At 43.9% G+C, this 20,444-nt stretch overlaps 1 long non-coding RNA gene across 1 annotated transcript in view; it reads right to left on the bottom strand.

The window, feature by feature from the left end:
• LOC102390492 overlaps positions 1 to 20,444 on the bottom strand; it is a 286,855-nt gene that overhangs the window by 43,384 nt on the left and 223,027 nt on the right. Inside the window, exons 6-7 of the long non-coding RNA XR_006543526.2 lie at positions 17,841 to 18,033; positions 13,777 to 13,892 (exon numbers count right to left, since the gene is read on the bottom strand). This is a non-coding gene — a long non-coding RNA (uncharacterized LOC102390492). The remainder of the gene's footprint in view (positions 1 to 13,776; positions 13,893 to 17,840; positions 18,034 to 20,444) is intronic.

The following is a 20,444-nucleotide window of genomic DNA, read 5'->3' as shown; positions in this document are numbered from 1 at the left end:
TTTTGCTTTTCAGGGCCCTGGAGATTGGTTACTGCTTGTCACATGAAATGGATCCTTCTCGGTGCAGGGCAATGAACCAGGCATCAGAAGGCCCATCCATGGTAAAATTCTCTTTCTGCCATAGATGTGGTGTGACCTTGAATAAATCGATTCTGATCTCTGAACTTCAGCATCCTTGGGAAATAACTAGGAATAAAAGCACCTAAACTGCCTATCCCACCAACTTGTTGGGAAATCCCATAGGAAAGGGCTTCAAGAACTGCAAGATCCAAGAATTCCGTATCATCCTACCATCTGGTAAGAGCATCAGACTTCAAACAGGTGAACAAATGTACAAATAATTTCAGATAAAGGTAAAATGCTATGAAAACAAAATAGAAGAAAAGATTCAAGAAAGAAGGTGGGGAGGGTGATTTGAGATCAGATGGCTAAAGGGAGCTGTCTGTAAGGAATGGATATTTAATCAGAGATTTGAAAAAGGGGAAGCAGAAAGTTATGCAGAGAAGACAAAAGCATTTGAAGCAGGGATAAAAACTTGAAGACAGGAAGGCACTTGGTGGGCTCTAGTAACTACAAGAAACCAGTGTGTGTAGGGAGGAGTTACACGCAGTGGATGTGGCAGAGGAGAGATTAAAGATAGAGGTGCAGCCTTTGTAAACCAATCTCTCTGCAGCCTCAATGTTAAAAGCATGGGTTCTGCAAACCCACACATCTGGGTGCACCTCCTGGGTCTGACTCACCATTGTGATGGAGGTCCTTAACCTCTCTTCCACAGTTTTCTTTGTATGAGGTGCTTAGTTGTTCTGTCATGTCCAACTCTTTGACCCCATGGACTGTAGCCCATCAAGGTCCTCCGTCTATGGGTTTCCGCAGGCAAAAATACTGAAGTGGGTAGCCATTCCCTTCTCCAGAGGATTTTCCCGACCCAAGGATCGAACCCAGGTGACCTGCATTGCAGGCAGATTCTTTACCGTCTTAGCCACCAGGGAAGCCCTTCTTTGTATATAAAAGAGAGATTATAATAGCAGCTCCTTTATAAAATGGTGTGAGAATCAAGCGGGCTGATGCTTAACACCATGTTTAGTACAGGTGAGCTCTTAGGAAGTTTCAGCTGTTACTTTCCAGTCCACTCCATCAATGGAATATCTATGGCCCTTACAGAAAAAAATCACGCAATTCAGGGTTCAAAGATACTGGATAAAACTTTTGTGTTAAGACAAAGAGTAAACATCTCAAGGACAGAGAGCCTGTCTGCTTCAGCTCCTCAGCCCCTGGCACAAAGCTGCATGCAGTAGGTACTCAATAAGATACCTACCTAAGTAAATATTTGTGAAAGGTAATTCCTGCCAGTAGTAGCAAGCCAGCCATGAAATACAGGCAGCAAATCATGCTCCTCTGTGCCCGATTCTGTACAAAATTCACAACAGGCACAACTTGTTTTTAAACTCAAGTTATGTGGACTATTGTTAGATCATCCTAACATATTTGGAGGCATGCTCACCTTAAGTAATGGGCTGTCTCAGGTGTGAGTCCCTGGCTCGGCCATACTAGCTGATTCCTATCAACAATTAGGAAAAGAGTCATTTGTCTGATTACTCGGCCAATTTCTGAACAAATGGCTCCTTAGCCAACCATTGCGAATACGTCCCACCACCACCAGCATTTCCAGGTTCAGATTTCTCATTCTGATCATGCTAGGAATGTAATCAAGTCCCTCTGTGGAGATAAGTTAATTATCTCTGCAGGCTGTGAACAAACACACGGGTTTGGTTTCTGACCATGTTGCCTAATGAGAGGGCACCCCCACAGGAGCCAGAGGGCTTGTCGGCCACCACCCCAGGGCCCTTGATGGCATCTGGGAGTCCTGGTTCAAAATGATCTGGCCTTTGTCCCCTGCCTCCCCCATCACACATGCTTCTAGCAATATAGCACTGAACACAGAAATGGGCTCTCTCCAGTCTCCTCCAGCCAGCCCGGCCATGCCCTGATGGATAAGGGCTGGGCTCCCAGAGCTCCCCAGCACCTCCTGCAGCCCAGCACACCCCCCAGCTCAGGTTGTCCCCCTGGAAAGCTGATCCGGCTTCGCTGAGCCTCCTGAGATAGATAAGGGAGCAAATCAGCTTTTCTGTCCTCCATCACTGGGCTGCCAGGGACAGCAGGACCCAAAGACTCAAACATAAATCACCTGCCTATCTCCATGTTTTAAACTTCAGCTTTAATCCAGCTCAGAGTGGGATTAGCTGCCTCAGAGACTGCTAATTGCCAGATGGCCGCTGATAGCCGACCAGGGAAACGTGTGTGTCAGAGCCTGCCATGAAGCCCTAGGAAGTCAGAACTGGAAGGGATCTTAGGGAGGCCGGCCAACCCTTCACTTCTTCACCATCGTGATGGGGACACGGGCAAAGTGGCTCGCTCCTGGATGCACAGTGAGTTAACAGCACGTGTGGGGACCTTTCTCTGGGTTCTGTCTGAATTAAAGGGAGAAAGAGAGACAAGCACTGAGAGACAGCAGAGCATCACTAGCTGATTATGTCCTGCTGCTCCTAGGCAGGGGCAGAAGCAAGAGGAAGGAAAAATCACAGTACTGAATACCTCTTGTATTCCAGTTGTGATGTCAGCTGTCTTCATGTCTAACACCTGAGTTCTAATCTCTGGTCTGCCACTGACCCTACACGGGATCTTGGGTAAATCAGTCTCCCTGTGGGGGAGTATTAGTACCTCAAGTGCAGGCTGAGAAAGGTAGAGAGGATCATCTTTAAGACTGCGGTTCCCTTTCTTTAATGTCCCCTGGGGGACTTGTTAAAACACAGGTTGCTGGGCGCCACCCCCAGTTTCTGATTCATGGCACTTGAGAACTTGCGTGTCAAACGAGCCCCCCAGTGGTGCTGATGCTGCTCATCTGTGGACCACACCTGAAAGGGCATTGCTGTAAAATGCAGCCACCAACTCTCCAGTTAAATAGCAGGCATGAGTTCATGAAAAAGAAATGCCACGCATACACACACACACATACACACACACACACACTCTCTCTCTCAGCACAAAAAGTAAAAATGAAGGACCCCCAAGCTAGTAAACCAATCTCAATGGATCCAAGCCTATAACTTTTCTTAAATTCTTGAAAACAACTCAAACATTAACATGTAGTGAGCCAAATCTGAACTCGAGTTTATGTCCTGTGGCTCAAGTCCTTTCTCTGGAGAAAAATAAAGTGCTGCCTTACCCCCAAGAAGCCTTCAAGACTGAATGAGAGGAGTTCATTAACACAGTCACACTCGGATGGAGGCCAGGATGGCATCCCTGGGAAGCATGTGAATGTCTTTAGTATCTGGTACATCCATACATTTGCTGGGTCCTCTACAAGGACTGCAACCAGCAGGGTTACCACTGGGATGGAGACAATGTAGGATGTTGGCTTTCACTTCTGTGTCCACAGCCCTGTAATCCCTACCCAGAGCGCTGCCAACCTCCCATCTGCAGATTGTTTCCATGAAATTTCTCAAACATGTATCAACCCTATGAAAGGTGGGAAAGATACCTGGATGCTCCCAGAAAATGTTTTGACAGTTGACAAACTACACTCATAGGCCAAATATCTAAGCCCAAAGCTATGCTGGAAGGGTATTATGGTTTGTATAGAACAACAACAAGAATAGGCAGGAAGGAAACCCAGAGCAAGAGAGCCAGAGAACTTCCATGGGGCTCTGCCTCTCAGAAAAGATGTCTGATGTGGCTGCAATCCAAGAAAGCCATCCAATACTGGTATCATTTTTGACCTCTGGTCCTATAGGCAGGTCCATTATCATTGCAGACAGAGTAAGTGGAGTGGTCAAGGATGGGTGATGAGATGAAAGAAGAAATCTTTCCCAAGTTCCCAGTGAGCACCCAATAGGCCTAACCATGGGCTGAAGCCGGGTCTTTCACCCATAATATCATCTAATGTTTTATCCCCAGCCCTTTCCTTCCTGCCTTTCAACTGGAGGCACTAAAAGCATTTACGCTAAAAAGCAATTCTATATAATGAGTTACTTTTACAAATGTGGTCACAAAACAGAATGCAAATGTCATAGTTAATCCTTTCAGCAGAATATACATAATGTTAAAAAAATTCAATTTAACTATAAGAAATTCAGTCAAAAGTAACAGTTTATCAGCACAAGGCCAGAGTGGGGATGGAGGGCCAGGTGCAGGGGAAACCAAAGAGAGGAGGGGAGAGTTAAAAATAAGAATCTCTCTTCATCTTAGACAACAGAGAGACATTCATAGATATACCTGGCACTGATAATAAGTGACATATAAGCTATTTAATGTAACCATGAATAGAATGTAAAAGGCTTTATAGCTCACAGAAACTGCCAAGAGGAAATCAGAAAACAAACCACACGGAAGAAGCAAGAAAATAGCAAAAAACAACAAAACACCACCACCCCTTCAAAAAGGAGGGAAAAAAGAGAAAATAGAAAACAAGAGAGGATAATTAAGACACACCATGCTTTCCTAAGGGGTTCCCTGGTGGCTCAGACGGTAAGAATCTGCCTGCAATGCAGGAGACCCAGGTTCGATCCCCAGGTTGGGAAGATCCCCTGGAGAAGGGAATGGCAACCCACTCCAGTAATCTTGCCAGGAGAATTCCATAGACAGAAGAGCCTGGTGGCCTACAGTCCAAGGGATCACAAAGAGTCAGACACGACTGAGCCACTAACACACACATGCTTTCCTAAAAGACAAACCAAACGGAAAACACCCACTGCTTCTGATGATTGTGTGATGCATTGTGCCCGCTCCCTCTGGGCCCCAGGTTCCTTCATTTCTTCATCTCATCATCTTCATCTCACTGACTTCTCTCCACTTCAGCTGCTACGGCCACTGTCACTCATTAGACCCTGTGATCCCTACAGGCGTCCCACCTTCGGGTGGGATCACTGTGCTCACATCTCCTGACATTTCAGCTGCAAAAGTAGGGAGGACAGGTTCAAGAGAAGGCTTTGGCTTCTTTGGGCTTTTAATAGAAGAAAATGAGATTCTGTTAGTTTTGTTTAAAAGAAAAGGCCATCTAGGTTGCTTGCATGTCCTGGCTATTATAAACAGTGCTGCGATGAACACTGGGGTACACGTGTCTCTTTCAATTCTGGTTTCCGCGGTGTGTATGCCCAGCAGTGGGATTGCGGATTCATGTTGATGTATGGCAAAACTGATACAATATTGTAAAGTAATTAGCCTTCAATTAAAATTAATAAATTTGTATTATAAAAAAAAAGAAAAGGCCAAAGGAAAGAGTCACAAAGTAAGAGGATGAACAAATAGGAAAGAAAAGGGAAATCAATAGTGGCAAGTTTTGAGGAGGGCAGTTTTGAAGTTTTGAGGGAGAGACAGGATCAGGAAAGCATGGAGCCACTGGCCTCAGCTGCTTCCTCAGCTACATACCAAAGGATGGAATGAGACTGAAGCAGCACCCAGAGAAAAACTCTGAGACTCAATTTGCTTGCTTCATAAAGAAATAAAATAGAGAAACTAAGCATCTACCTCAAGGTGTCAGAAAGAGAACATAATAGGAGGAAAGGTTGTATAAGAATGTGATAAAGATAATATTACAAATTATGTTTTTGAGAAAGAAATGTACAACAACAGGTAAATTATTCCAAGTACTGACTTAAAAGAAGCAGAAAAATATATAGCAGATACAATTAAGTGGAAAATGGTTAAGAATAAAAATGTGATTTAACCATAAATATGAAGTTTACTTTTTTAAGAGCTAAATGAGTACTATGTCAGCCCTGTTAGTATATTTGAAAATCACTAGGAGGAGAGTTTCTAGAAAATCTATAAATCACCAAAATTGATTCATTAAACAAACAGCCCAAGTAGTTCAATAATTATAGGCAAATCTTAAAGCGTTCAATAGATTATATATATATATATGTGTGTGTGTGTGTGTGTGTGTGTGTGTGTGTGTGTATAGAGAGAGAGAGATTATATGTATTTACATGAAAGTCGCTCAGTTGTATCTGACTCTTTGAGACTCCATGGAGTCCATTCTATACAGTCCATAGAATTCTCCAGGCCAGAATACTGGAGTGGGGAGCCTTTCGTTTCTCCAGGGGATCTTCCCAAACCAGGGGAGCAAACTAGGTCTCCCACATTTCAGGCAGCTTCTTTACCAGCTGTGTATATATTCACACACATACATACAAATATATAATGGCTTCTCAGGTGGCATGAGTGGTAAAGAACCCACCTGCCAATGCAGGAGACATAAGAGACATGGGTTCAACCCCTGGGTCAGGTTCCCTGGAGGAGGGCATGGCAACCCACTCCAGTATTCTTGCCTGGATAATCTCATGGACAGAGGACCCTGGTGGGCTAGTCCATAGGGACATGACTGAAGCAACTTTGCACACATGCATATATGTTTATATATTTAAGCAAGCTGCATTCAGGTAAACTTCACTGTTCTCAGGGAAATGATACAATCCCAGTGGTACCCAGACCCACAATCCCTTATTTACAGTTCTAGAATTCCAAACATTCTGTAGTTTATTTCATAAAACATCTGAAGACAAAACCTGACTGGAACTCAGTTAACGTTAAATTTGACCTAATTCATATATCTATATATACATATAGATACATGTATATAATAATCATTCCAATTACTGTTTTCATGTCATGGTATGAAGTAGTACAGAGGCTTTATTATGCTCTTATATCCCAGATCCCACTGGGTGCGACATGCAATACATGGTGTATGTCACTTATCACCTTTCTAAAAAGCCAAAGGTTCTGAATTCTGAAATATATCTGGTCCCAAGGGTTTCCAGCAGGCCTTGTGGGCCTGAACAAACTAGTACACAGCATATTAAAAAAGATGAAAGTTTCTCAACTATTTGAAGAAGTTTGTTAACACTGATCTAAACTTTGGCAAAGGAGAATTCACTCAAAAAGAAACTACAGTCTGATTTCATGTGACTATGGAAGCCAAAGGCTTTGATAAATGATATTTTTTATTTTTTCAACTTGGTGATTAAAAAAAAAAAAGTAGTCTTGTTATATACTGATGTGTCCCCCCAAATTCATATGTTGGAACCCTCAATACCTCAGAATTCAACTGTATTTGGACACAGGGTCTTTAAAGAGGTAATTAAGTTAAAGTAAGGTTACAAGTGTGGGCCCTGATCCAAGATGACTGGTGTCCTGAAAAGTACTGGGCTGGCCAAAAATTTGTTTAGGATTTTCCCTCATGTCTTATGAAAATCCCAAATGAATTTCCTGGCCAACCCAGTATAAGACAAGAAGGCGTGAACACAGAGACACATGGAGTAAGGTCTGCATGAGGACACAGTGAGGAGGCAGCCAAGGAGAGAAGTCAGCTCTGCCAACACCTGGGTCTGGGACTGCCAACCTACACAACTGTAAGATAAGTTTCTGCTGTTCGGTCTACCCAGTCTGTGGGATCTGTTCTGACAGCCCTAGCAAACTAACACAGTTATGTTTTAATAGTCAAGTTTGAATCATTACTAAGTATTCATCCCCTCATAATAAAAATATCTCTTTTTCTTTCTCTCTGGGCACTACGTTCATGAAAATTCCAAGAAGCGTAAGGATACTTACTCTGTGCAAAGAGTCCTGGTTACTAGTTTTACAGAAAAAGTGCTAGGAAATCTGACCAGTCCACCAGAGGGCCAAGTGTACTGCTATTATTCTCAGATCACACAGATACAGAATTGGGTGGAAGCATGTGACCCAGAAACAGAGGTTATCCTTGCCCATGGACCAGAGCTCATCAGTGGTCCAGGAACCAACTTGTTGGTCCAGGAGCACCAGCTGGTCCAAGCTCCTGGGCCACTGTCACAAGCATGGGAGTGCAGGAGGCATGCACCACCCAGGCTAGTCCCCCAGGACTCAGGATGCAGAGAAGGAAGGGCACACGGCTCCGTCCCAGTGTGGTGCTTGCGGTTGTGGCTCCACATGACTCAACGCTGAGCTCCCAAGGCTGCCATTTCCTTACATGGTCCATTTCTCCTGCACGCGCTACGTTCCCTAAGGAGCTTGCACGGGGCCCAGGTGACTGAGTCCCAGAGCCTCCAGACTCAGCCGCACACCCTGCCTGGACATCCTGCCCCACACACTCAGCTTCCTGGCCCTCAGGAGAAAAAGCGGTCCTCTCACTCAGTCCAAGGCCTACCTGTGCCTGTCTACTATTATTAGTCATTCCATTTTTCAAGGGAAAGTCTGACTTTGTGAAACGCAAGATGACCTGATGAAGTGAAACCAAAGCAAACCAAATCCTGCCAAGCAAAAAGAAGTGTGTTCCATCATTAAGTAATGATTATTTCAGGAATGCAGAGATAGCTAAATATTAGGGGAAATTTTAAAACATCATATCACTAAACCAAAGGAGAAAAAATAACATTGCTTCTTAAAAAATAAGTGGGTGACTTCAATAGCATTGTGAGAAATAGATTTAAGGGACTAGATCTGATAGATAGAGTGCCTGATGAACTATGGACTGAGGTTTGTGGCATTGTACAGGAGACAGGGATCAAGACCATTCCCATGGAAAAGAAATGCAAAAAATAAAATGGCTGTCTGGGGAGGCCTTACAAATAGCTATGAAAAGAAGAGAAGCGAAAAGCAAAGGAGAAAAGGAAAGATATAAGCATCTGAATGCAGAGTTCCAAAGAATAGCAAGAAGAGATAAGAAAGCCTTCCTCAGCGATCAATGCAAAGAAATAGAGGAAAACAACAGAATGGGAAAGACTAGAGATATCTTCAAGAAAATTAGAGATACCAAGGGAACATTTCATGCAAAAATGGGCTCCATAAAGGACAGAAATGGTATGGACCTAACAGAAGCGGAAGATATTAAGAAGAGGTGGCAAGAATACACAGAATAACTGTACAAAAAAGATCTTCACAACCCAGATAATCATGAAGGTGTGATCACTGACCTAGAGCCAGACATCCTGGAATGTGAAGTCAAGTGGGCCTTAGAAAGCATCACTACGAACAAAGCTAGTGGAGGTGATGGAATTCCAGTTGAGCTATTTCAAATCCTGAATGATGATGCTGTGAAAGTGCTGCACTCAATATGCCAGCAACTTTGGAAAACTCAGCAGTGGCCACAGGACTGGAAAAGGTCAGTTTTCATTCCAATCCCAAAGAAAGGTAATGCCAAAGAATGCTCAAGCTACCTCACCATTGCACTCATCTCACACGCTAGTAAAGTAATGCTCAAAATCCTCCAAGCCAGGCTTCAGCAATACGTGAACTGTGAACTTCCAGATGTTCAAGCTGGTTTTAGAAAAAGCAGAGGAACCAGAGACCAAATTGCCAACATCCGCTGGATCATGGAAAAAGCAAGAGAGTTCCAGAAAAACATCTATTTCTGCTTTATTGACTATGCCAAAGCCTTTGTCTGTGTGGATCACAATCAACTGTGGACAATTCTGAAAGAGATGAGAATACCAGACCACCTGACCTGCCTCTTGAGAAATTTGTATGCAGGTCAGGAAGCAACAGTTAGAACTGGACATGGAACAACAGACTGGTTCCAAATAGGAAAAGGAGTACGTCAAGGCTGTATATTGTCACCCTGCTTATTTAACTTATATGCAGAGTACATCATGAGAAACACTGGGCTGGGAGAAGCATAAGCTGGAATCAAGATTGCCAGGAGAAATATCAATAACCTCAGATACGGAGATGACACCACCCTTATGGCAGAAAGTGAAGAGGAACTAAAAAGCCTCTTGATGAAGGTGAAAGGGAACAGTGAAAAAGTTGGCTTAAAACTCAACATTCAGAAAACGAAGATCATGGCATCTGGTCCCATCACTTCATGGGAAATAGATGGGGAAGCAGTGTAAACAGTGTCAGACTTTACTTTTGGGGGCTCCAAAATCACTGCAGATGGTGACTGCAGCCATGAAATTAAAAGACGCTTACTCCTTGGAAGGAAAGTTATGACCAACCTAGATCGCATATTGAAAAGCAGAGACATTACTTTGCCAAGAAAGGTTCATCTAGTCAAGGCTATGGTTTTTCCTGTGGTCATGTATGGATGTGAGAGTTGGACTGTGAAGAAAGCTGAGCACCAAAGAATTGATGCTTTTGAACTGTGGTGTTGGAGAAGACTCTTGAGAGTCCCCTGGACTGCAAGGAGATCCAACCAGTCCATTCTGAAGGAGATCAGCCCTGGGATTTCTTTGGAAGGAATGATGAAACTCCAGTACTTTGGCCACCTCATACGAAGAGTTGACTCATTGGAAAAGACTCTGATGCTGGGAGGGATTGGGGGAAGGAGGAGAAGGGGACGACAGAGGATGAGATGGCTGGATGCATCACTGACTCGATGGACATGAGTCTGAGTGAACTCCGGGAGTTGGTGATGGACAGGGAGGCCTGGCGTGCTGCGATTCATGGGGTCACAAAGAGTCGGACACGACTGAGCGACTGAACTGAACTGAATGTATATCACTAACCACCACAACAAAAATATTTCATAAGCTAGCAGTGGAAGATTGTTCTTGATATGATAAAAAAGAAAAAACCATCCCAAGCCAAATGGCAATGTGTGGATGTGTGATGTCACTTCAGTCATGTCCAACTCTTTTCGACCTCATAGACTAGCCCACCAGGCTCCTCTGTCCATGGGATTTTCCTGGCAAGAATACTGGAGTTGCCACGCCCTCCTCCAGGGCACCTTCCTAATTCAGGGATCGAATTCACTTCCCCTGCGTCGCAGGCAGATTCTTTACCAGTGAGCCACCAGGGAACCCCAAGCCAAATGGCAATAATAGCTAGTTATAAGTAAATGATATTCCCGTTCAACAGGAAATAATAAGACAAGGCTGCTTGCAACCGTGGTCACTGTTTATCATATTCTAGAAGTTCTAGACCTATCCAAAATAAGAGCCATTAGCCACATATGGTTACTGAGCACTTGAAATGGGGTTCATCTGAATTGAGGTGTTTTGTAACTATAAAATACATGCCAGAATTTGAACCCTTAGTATTTTTTAAAGAGTAAAATATCTACTTTTTAATTTTTATATTTATTTAGGTTGAAATTTTATTCTGGGTCGAAGAAACTGACAAGAAGTTAATCTCTAAAACATAGAAATAGCTCATGCTGTTTAAGAACAACAAAAAACCCTAAACAGCCCAATCAAAGTGGGTGGAAGATCTAAGTAGACATTTCTTCAAAGAATACATACAGATGGTTAAAAAGTACATGAGGAGATGTTAAAATCACTAATTATTAGAGAAATGCAAATCAAAACTACAATGAGGTATCACTCCATACTGGTCAGAATGGCCATCATCAAAAATCTACAAACAATGAATGCTGGAGAGGGTGTGGAGAAGAGGGAACCCTCCTACGCTGTTGGTGGAAATGTAAACTGGTACAGCCACTATGGAGAACTGTATGCAGGTGCCTTAAAAAACTAAAAGTAGGACTATCATATGATCCAGCAATCCCAATCCTGGGCATATATCCAGAAAAAAACATAATTTGAAAAGATACATGCACCCCAGTGTTCACTGAAGCACTATTTACAATACAATAGCCAGGACATGAAAGCAACCTAAATGACCATCAACAGAAGAATGGATAATTAGCCATTCTTGCACAATGGAATATTAGCCATAAAAAGAACGAAATAATAGACAGACCTAGATTGTCATACTGAGTGAAGTAAGCCAGAGAGAGAAAGACAAATATCATGTGATATCACTTAAATATAGAATCTGAGAAAAAAGGGTACAAATGAACTTATCTAATACAAAATAGAAACAGTTACAGATGTAGAAAATGAATTTATGATTATGAAGGGGTAAGGGTAAGGGGGGGATAAATTAGGAGATTGGGATTGACATATATACAGTAATATATATAAATAGATCACTAATAAGGATTTAATAAGCACAGGGATCTCTACTCAATAATCTATAACAGTCTATGTTGGAAAAGAGTCTTTAAAAAATGGATATACATGTAACATATTCACTTTGCTGTACATATGAAACTAATACATTGTAAATCAACTATACCCCAACAAAAATTTTTTTTAGAAAATAAACAATATATTATTGAAATAATTTTTCATGTTTCTGTTTACTTTCTTTTACCAAGTGTTATATTTCTATTGGGTAGTGCTCTTCTAGACAGTGTAATATGGTAAAAGAAAAGAAAAATATCTTTAGTCACAAGAAATAAGAAGGTGCAATTATTACTGTTTGAGGATTAAATGACTGTGTAGATGAGAAGTTATTAGATATTTTTAAAAATAATTATTTAGAAATTAATGACTACTTTCTATGCCAGCATCAGACAGAGAATAAAACGGGAAAATAAATCTCAAATGTCCGCAAAATATATAATATACTCAAGAATAAATTGCACATAAAATGTAAGACATTTTTATAAACAAATAGTTTAAAGTGGTTTTAGCTTCTCCTTTGACAACCATTTAGGGAAGAAGCAAAGATGTTCTCAGAGAACACTGGTCTGCACTGGTGCTCAGCTTGTCCCATAACTAAACAATTTGCAGGACTCACCAGACTGCTAGTCTGCAATGGCTGCTGAGGACCCAATATCCACATCCATCAAGTATGGTAGAGCTCACAGCATACAGGTTCAGCAATGACCTTGCTTCTGGCTCCATCTTAGGTTTCCTATCCTGATGTTTCTTTGCTTAATCATCCAAGCACTGAATTCAGTTCAGAAGTTCAGTTACTCAGTCGTATCCGACTGCAGCATGCCAGGCCTCCCTGTCCATCACTAACTCCCAGAGTTCACTCAAACTCATCTCCATTGAGTCAGTGATGCCATCCAACCATCTCATCCTCTGGCGTCCCCTTCTCCTCCTGCTTTCAATCTTTCCCAACATCAGGGTCTTTTCCAATGAGTCAGTTCTTCGCTTCAGGTGGCCAAAGGATTGGAGTTTCAGCTTCAACATCAGTCCTTCCAATGAACACCCAGGACTGATCTCGTTTAGGATGGACTAGTTGGATCTCCTTGCAGTCCAAGGGACTCTCAAGAGTCCTCTCCAACACCATGGTTCAAAAGCATAAATTCTTCAGCATTCAGCTTTCTTTATAGTCCAACTCTCATATCCATACATGACTACTGGAAAAACCATAGCCTTGATGAGACAGACCTTTGTTGGCAAAGTAATGTCTCTGCTTTTTAATATGCTGCCTAGGTTGATCTTAACTTTCCCTCCAGGGAGTAAGCATCTTTCAATTCCATGGCTGCGGTCACCATCTGCAGTGATTTTGGAACCCAGAAAAATAAAGTCAGCCACTGTTTCCCCATCTATTTGCCATGGAGTGATGGGACCAGATGCCATGATCTTAGTTTTCTGAATGTTGAGCTTTAAGCCAACTTTTATACTCTCCTCTTTCATTCTCATCAAGACGCTCTTTAGTTCTTCTTCACTTTCTGCCATAAGGGTGGTGTCATCTGCATATCTGAGGTTATTGATATTTCTCCTGGCAATCTTGATTCCAGCTTGTGCTTCATCCAGCCCAGCATTTCTCTTGGTGTACTCTGCATATAAGTTAAATAAGCACGGTGACAATATACAGCCTTGACGTACTGCTTTTCCTGTTGGAACCAGTCTGTTGTTCCACGTGCATTTCTAACTGTTGCTTCCTGACCTGCACACAGATTTCTCAAGAGGCAGGTCAGGTGGCATTATAAAACACAATACATGTATCAACTATAATTACACACTGACTTCATGATTTTTTTTTCTTCTATTTCTTTACCTTTTTAATGTAGGGCTGGTCCTTCCCCTTCTCTCAGATGACATTTCTCAGTCATCTTGTATCATTCTTGCAGGGACATGCACAGCGTCTCTTTCTGCACCTCTGCCTTTTCGTATCTGAAAAGATATACCCTTTTCATTAGAAGCATTTGACAATGCAACTGGTAGGACTCTTCATCTTGACAAATATTGCTGAGACAGAGGGACATGTTAACCTATACTTGTCAAGGATGGTTGCATCTACACTGAAACTTTGTAAGGAAGTGAGAATGTTCCCTATCAAATAAATCTTTTGGTAACTTTGGATGTTAACTTTAGTGTCATTTAATATAGGAGGAAATTTGTATACAGTTTCTCTGAATTCTTAATAGCTTATAGATTTAATAGACTGGAAAGGCAAGGAAGGGAATCACATATACCTGGCAGAGAATATAGGACTGTTTGGAGCAAACCTGAGAAAAACCCTGAGAGCCTCCAGCACTCAGTACCTTTTCAATTTGTCTGGTTTATTATCCTGGTCTGGAGCTTGGGACTTTTTGCCTTCCAGATGAAAGAATCATTTTGGCCCTGGAGATGGGACAATGCCTCCACCACCCACCCACACCCATGGAAGCCCAAGGGACAATTTATAAAGACCCAGAAATTACAGATCCTTACAGTGTCTCTCCGCCCCAGACATAAAGTTGGGACTCTGATCTGAGGGCCATCTCAAGGGAACTTTTGGGAAGATGTGAGGATCTAAGGTGACGAGTGTAGTGTGCCTTTTCTTAAGGCAAAAAAGCAGTGGCGAAGTAGAAAATTATTTGGAGGATGAAGAGTTTGGGACATTTTTATTTTGAAGGGTAACTACCAAGTAAAGATATATGAGCAGGCATTAGGGTCTGGAATTCCGGAAGGACATCAGCTAGAGACACAGATGTTACAACTATCAACCTAAGTCCAGGGGTATTTGTTGTTACTCTCCAGGAAATCACCTAGTTTCTCATTTTCAAGAGTGTGCAGAGGTCATGTCTCAGATGACAGACAGGAGATTTCAGAGGAACAGCACTGAATTGCTCTCACAATGCATGTGGCCAGGAAATTCTGAGTGTGTGGTATCCATTTTTAACAACTGCATAACAGATTATCACAAACTTGGCAACTTTAAACAGTACACATTTATTATCTGACTGTTGCTGCAGGTCAAGAATCTGGGTGTGGCTTAGCTGGGTCATCTGCTCAGGATCTCATAAGGCTGCATTTGCGGTTTTAACCAGGCAGTGTTCTCATCCAAAAGCTTGACTGGGGAAGAACCTGACTCCACGCTCACTCAGATTACTAGAAGAATTTATTTCCTGTGGCTGTAGGACTGAGAGCCCCAATTTTTGATGGCTAATGGTTGGAGGCTGCCCTGAGGTCTTAGAAGTCACCCACCATACAGAGAAGCCCATGTGGACTTTCCCAACATGACCACTTACTTGATCAGAACAGTGAATGAATTCACTAGTAAGACGAAGTCTGGTATAATGCAATGTCATCATAGGAATGACATTCATCATTTTTGCCATATTCAATTGGTTAGAAGCTAGTCTGGTCCCCCCACACTCAAAGGGAAGGTTTTATACAGGACATGAATAGGAGACAGGGACCATGGAGAGTCATTTACCTCAGAATCTATCTGCCACGTGCTGTGTGCATGGGAAAGGCATGGACACAGAGTTGAAAAGCCATCTATCTCCAAGCAGCTAACATACAGCAGAGTGGGGCACATCCACCACATATTCTGCCATGGTAAGCCACAAAAAAGGTGCAAAAGACCACAAACTTTGGCAGTACAGTGAGGAAAGTAAGTTTACCAGCTGCACATATTAACCACTTATAAAATACATTCATTGGCATAATTCTGTTATGAGGGTCCCTATCCTGTATTTCAGAAGGGTTGAGAGTGAGAGAGGGAGAAGAAAAACAGTGAGGCTGACAATAACCCTCCAAATGCATTACCTGGGATATTCTTGGGACATCTAATCACCAAATGGGCACAGTGATTGGTCAAAGAATATTTTGGTTAATTTATTTCTCCACTTTCCTACCAGGAAGAATGGAGTTGATAAGACTCTACAAAGATGAAATATTTGAAAACTTCCTCAAGTCAGTAATAAAAACCCTCAAGAGGGAGGGGATACATATGTACTTATAACTGATTCACACTGTTGCACAGCAGAAACTAACACAACACTGTAAAGCAATTATACTCTAATTTTTAAAAATTAAAAAAATGATCAAAACCCACATGAAATATCAGATATATGCTAGGTGCCAGAAATCGGATCACAGATAACCAATTTATCCACAACCTGCTGAACGCATGAAGCTCTGGCCTGGGTTGTTCCTCCTGTGCCCTGAGTGACCTCCCACCCCAGCACCTTCTCTGGAAGAGCTGGCAGAGACTTTCCAAAGCTGTCAACATGAGGGGGTATGCGGTTTTATCTCCATCTTTTCTCCACCAGAAGCATGCCCGTGACACTGCCATCTGCTCAGCAATACGGCATCCCAGGCACCAGGGACCCTGGTTCGGGACATGAAACTGGCTACAGGGCCATTTCCTCTGAACACCTGAGAACTCATCTCCCTTCTGAAACAATATGGACAGACATGCCTGATTTATCAGGGATCCAGAGAGCATGGCTGCAAATCTTTGTTCTCAGTAATTCTGAGACTTTAAGTGTATTTGGTAGCAACTGAACCTAGTCTGCCTGAGCAACTGTTTCTGTGACACCAAACTCCATGGGGTAATTAATGGCGAGAAGGGACTCTTGCTTCATTGTAAACCAGCATAGGACAGGCCAATTTCTGCTTGCCAGCACCCCCCCGCAAAAAAAACCCAAACAATGTGGGAAATACAGCTCACCCAAAAGGGCGTACAGGCAGCTTCTCACCTGCCCCAACCCCACCGTTACCCCACCACAGACAAAGAGGACAGAAGCTACAGGAGAAAACATTCAACCAGCCAGGGCAGGGGAGGCGGTACATGGAGGAGAGATGGATGAAAATTTCATTTCTGACTTTGACGATGGACCCTTTGGGTGCTCCTTGTCCCTTGGTTTTGTTTGTTTGTGGGGTTGGTTTCTGAATGCACAGGTGTTTGTGGAAGCAGGATGCCATTTTTGCAAAAAAAGACAGTATGGGATTTCTGAAAAGATGGCCTAGGTCTAAATGCTAGCTTTTCCACTTACTCTCTGCCCACCTTTCAATAGAACAGTCTAATTCCCTTAAATCTGTTTCCTCATCTTCTTAGAAGAGAACATTTAAAAGGCACTTAATCTCCCTGAGTTATTGCCACGGGAGCGTGTTGGGATCCGGCATCACACAGAAGCATCCTACACTCTGGAAGTGCAGAACTGAAGCCAGCCCAGACCCATCACACCCATATTAAAACTCTGCACGCCTGGAAACTAAAGCCCATGGTTCGAAAGGGACTTGACCAAGGTCTCTCTGCCAGAAACATGCCATGTGGGGTACTGCCTCCTGCTCAGCCTGCCAGACAGGGGAGATGGAGCTAAAAACTCAACTTCTCTGCCTTTCCTTGGGTGGGCCTGAAGACGGAGGGGCTTAGAGCCAGTGCAGGACTGGCTGGGTGGTGAACCCCCCACCCCAGTCGATGAGAGCTCCAATCTGGCCTGCAGCCACCCTAGGTCTGTTTATGACTTCAGCTATGCCCCTGCTGCTGGGCATTCATCGTCTGGGCGGCGCATCATCTCAGTCTCTGACTCTGTTCTGAAGGAGAGAGATGGCGACAGAGCCGGCTGAGTTTGAGCGGCAGTTTGAGCAGCTCGCACGCAAACCGACGGGTCTGCATCTCTGTTCTGGGACAGGCCCATCTCTCCCAGCCCCGTCTCTCCATGCATCAGGAGGCTCCATGGACATATTTGTTTACTCCATTTGCCGATATGCAGTTTGCATAATATTGAATCTGGAAAGGACACTGCATCCACTGACAGGAGTTTTCCCAGCTGGAAAGAAAAAAAAGAAAGAAAGAAACCAGCTTTACATTTTTTACATTTTGGAGTAGAAATAAAGACACTACACCACGTGCCAGGCTTCCTGATGGATGGTTCTCAGGGTGGGGAAGGCCACGTCTGTGGTCAGGCCACGCTCCCAGATCCAAACTATTGTTGGATGGTTTTCTTGTAAACACTGTTGGCAGCTCCAGGGACGGCTCTTTTGGTAAAAAGGATGTGCTAGAACGAAACGTGGGCCTCCAGCCAAGACACATTTCTTCCTATAAAACAGAAAACACGCACGTGTCAGGATACAAGAAGCCAAGCCTCTTCAAGAGTGGAGGCCTCCTCCTCCTCTGCATCCCAGGAGGATGGGGAGGACGAGGCTGAGCTAGGCTTTGACCTGAGATGCCTGGTAGGGAGCAAAGGGCCGAGGATGTACTCCAGCCCCCTACCCTGCAGCTGGGCTTTCTGTCAGATGCTTTCTGCCAGTTTGCTTATATTCTCAGATTGGTAAATGCATAGCTCAGATGTGAGGTGTAATGAGGCCCCTCCAGGGCTTCCCTGGTGGCTCAGAAGGTAAACAATCTGCCCGCAACACAGACCCAGTTTGATTCCCGGGTGGGGAAGATCCCCTCGAGAAGGGAATGGCAACCCACTCCAGTATTCTTGCCGGGAGAATTACATGGACAGAGGAGCCTGGTGGATCACAGTCCAGGGTATCACAAAGAGCTGACTGAGCTACTAACACTTGCACTTTTTCCTAATTTGTAAAAGCAAAGATGGAAAGCACAAAGTCAAGGTAAATAGATGGAGGCCAGGAGGGGTGTTCTTCGCAAGCCCCAGGCAACCATCCTCCCAGACATTTTCTTCTTCCTGAGACGACACTCAGACCCTTCTCATCACAGATTCTTCCAGCCTCCATGGCAGTCTCTAGGGAGCTGCACAGAAGCACTGCTTGTCCAAATATCACTCCATACATGATATGACCCATCGGACCCTCCTACTCAGGTGGGGTCCTCTGGGCAGCATCAACCTCACCAGGAGGTTAGTTAGAAATGCAGGATCTTGGGGCTTCCCTGATGGTCAATGGCAAAGAATCTGCCTGCCAATGCAGGAGACATGGGTTCAATCCTTGATCCAGGAGGATCCTATATGCCATGGAACAACTAAACCCGTGTGCCACAACTACCGAGCCTGTGCTCCAGAGCCTGGGAGCCACAACTACTGAGCCCACGTGCTGCAACTACTGAAGCCCAAGTACCTAGAGCCCGTGCTCTGCAACAAGAGAAGCCACTGTGATGAGAAGGCCACGCACTGCAAGAGCCCTTGCTCGCCACAACTAGAGGGAAGCCCACCAACAGGGACGATCCAGCATAGCCAATAAGTAAATAAATAGATTTTTTTTTTTTATAAAAAGAAAGAAAGGGAGAATCTTGATGCCCAGGTGTTTCATAGGCACATGGAAAGTTTTACAGGCACTGCCTGACAACTTGCTGGAGCATCCTCATAATTGGACATGTGTGTCTTCATGGTCCTGCCAGTGGAGAAGGATAGATGAATAGTGAATTACGAAGTGACAAAGGCCCTCTGTCTCATAGCAGTCCCCAGTCACAGCCTGAGTTTGGGTAAAAGGCACTTGGACTACAGATCCCACAGCCCCCAGGACTCAAGTTTTGCAGCCACCCAACCTCTATAGTGAGGGAGCATCTTCTCATATTCTCCCTTCACCTTTTTGGAAGAACAAAATGGTAGAGCTCGATTCCAGGATGATTTAAAACATCGAAGTGAAGTAAAAGTCACTCAGTCATATCTGACTCTTTGCAACCCCACGGACTGTAGACAGGTCAGGCTCCTCTGTCCAAGGAATTCTACAGGCCAGAATACTGGAGTGGGTAGCAGTTCCCTTCTTCAGGGGGTCTTCCCAACATAGGAATTGAACCCTAGTCTCCTGCATTGCAGGCAGATTCTTTACCATCTGAATTACCAAGGAAGCCCAAGACATCAACTGAGAGTAAATAAATAAATCAGATCTGGGTTCTTCATTGTGAATTTTTCACCCTTTAGCCAGAGTTTGGCTTTACCTGCTATAGGCACAAAGGACCCAGGTCCTATGCAGCCTGGGTGAAGTTGGAAATTCAGGGTCTCTGTGTCCCTTGGGTGGACATCGGCTACACAGGCCACACAGTGGCCTAAGCGAGGAGCCCAGACCTGTCTCAGCACTTGGTTCTTTCAATGCTGTTGGTCTGGTCACTAATCTGGAGCCCTTATGATCTCATTCCTGGGCAAATCACAAAGTTCTGCAGATGACTCATCACTAAAGACCCATCAAGAAGAAATTTGCCATGCACACCAGCCAGGCTCACAAACCTGGATCCTTCCGCAACGTCTAATGTGATGGTGGCATAAGCCCCCAGCCTCCGTGATCTCTGCGTGTAACTGCGCACCTGCAGTTCTTCTCAGGGAGAGTCAGGGACTGCCCTTTCCTCCTGGCTTTGTCTCCCAGGACCTGGTCCATAAATATTACAAGTGTCTCACCTTATGAGATGGACTTCCCAGGTGGCTTGTGGTAAAGAATCTGCCTGCAATGCAGGAATCATGGTTGGGAACCCCTGGGTTGGGAAGATCCTGTAGAGAAGGAAATGGCAACCCATTTTCTTACCTGGAATTCTTACCTGGAAAATCCCATGGA

The sequence above is a fragment of the Bubalus bubalis genome, chromosome 12 (genome assembly GCF_019923935.1).
Source record: "Bubalus bubalis isolate 160015118507 breed Murrah chromosome 12, NDDB_SH_1, whole genome shotgun sequence".
Lineage (NCBI taxonomy): Eukaryota > Metazoa > Chordata > Mammalia > Artiodactyla > Bovidae > Bubalus > Bubalus bubalis.
This window is presented reverse-complemented; position numbering and strand designations above follow the sequence as displayed.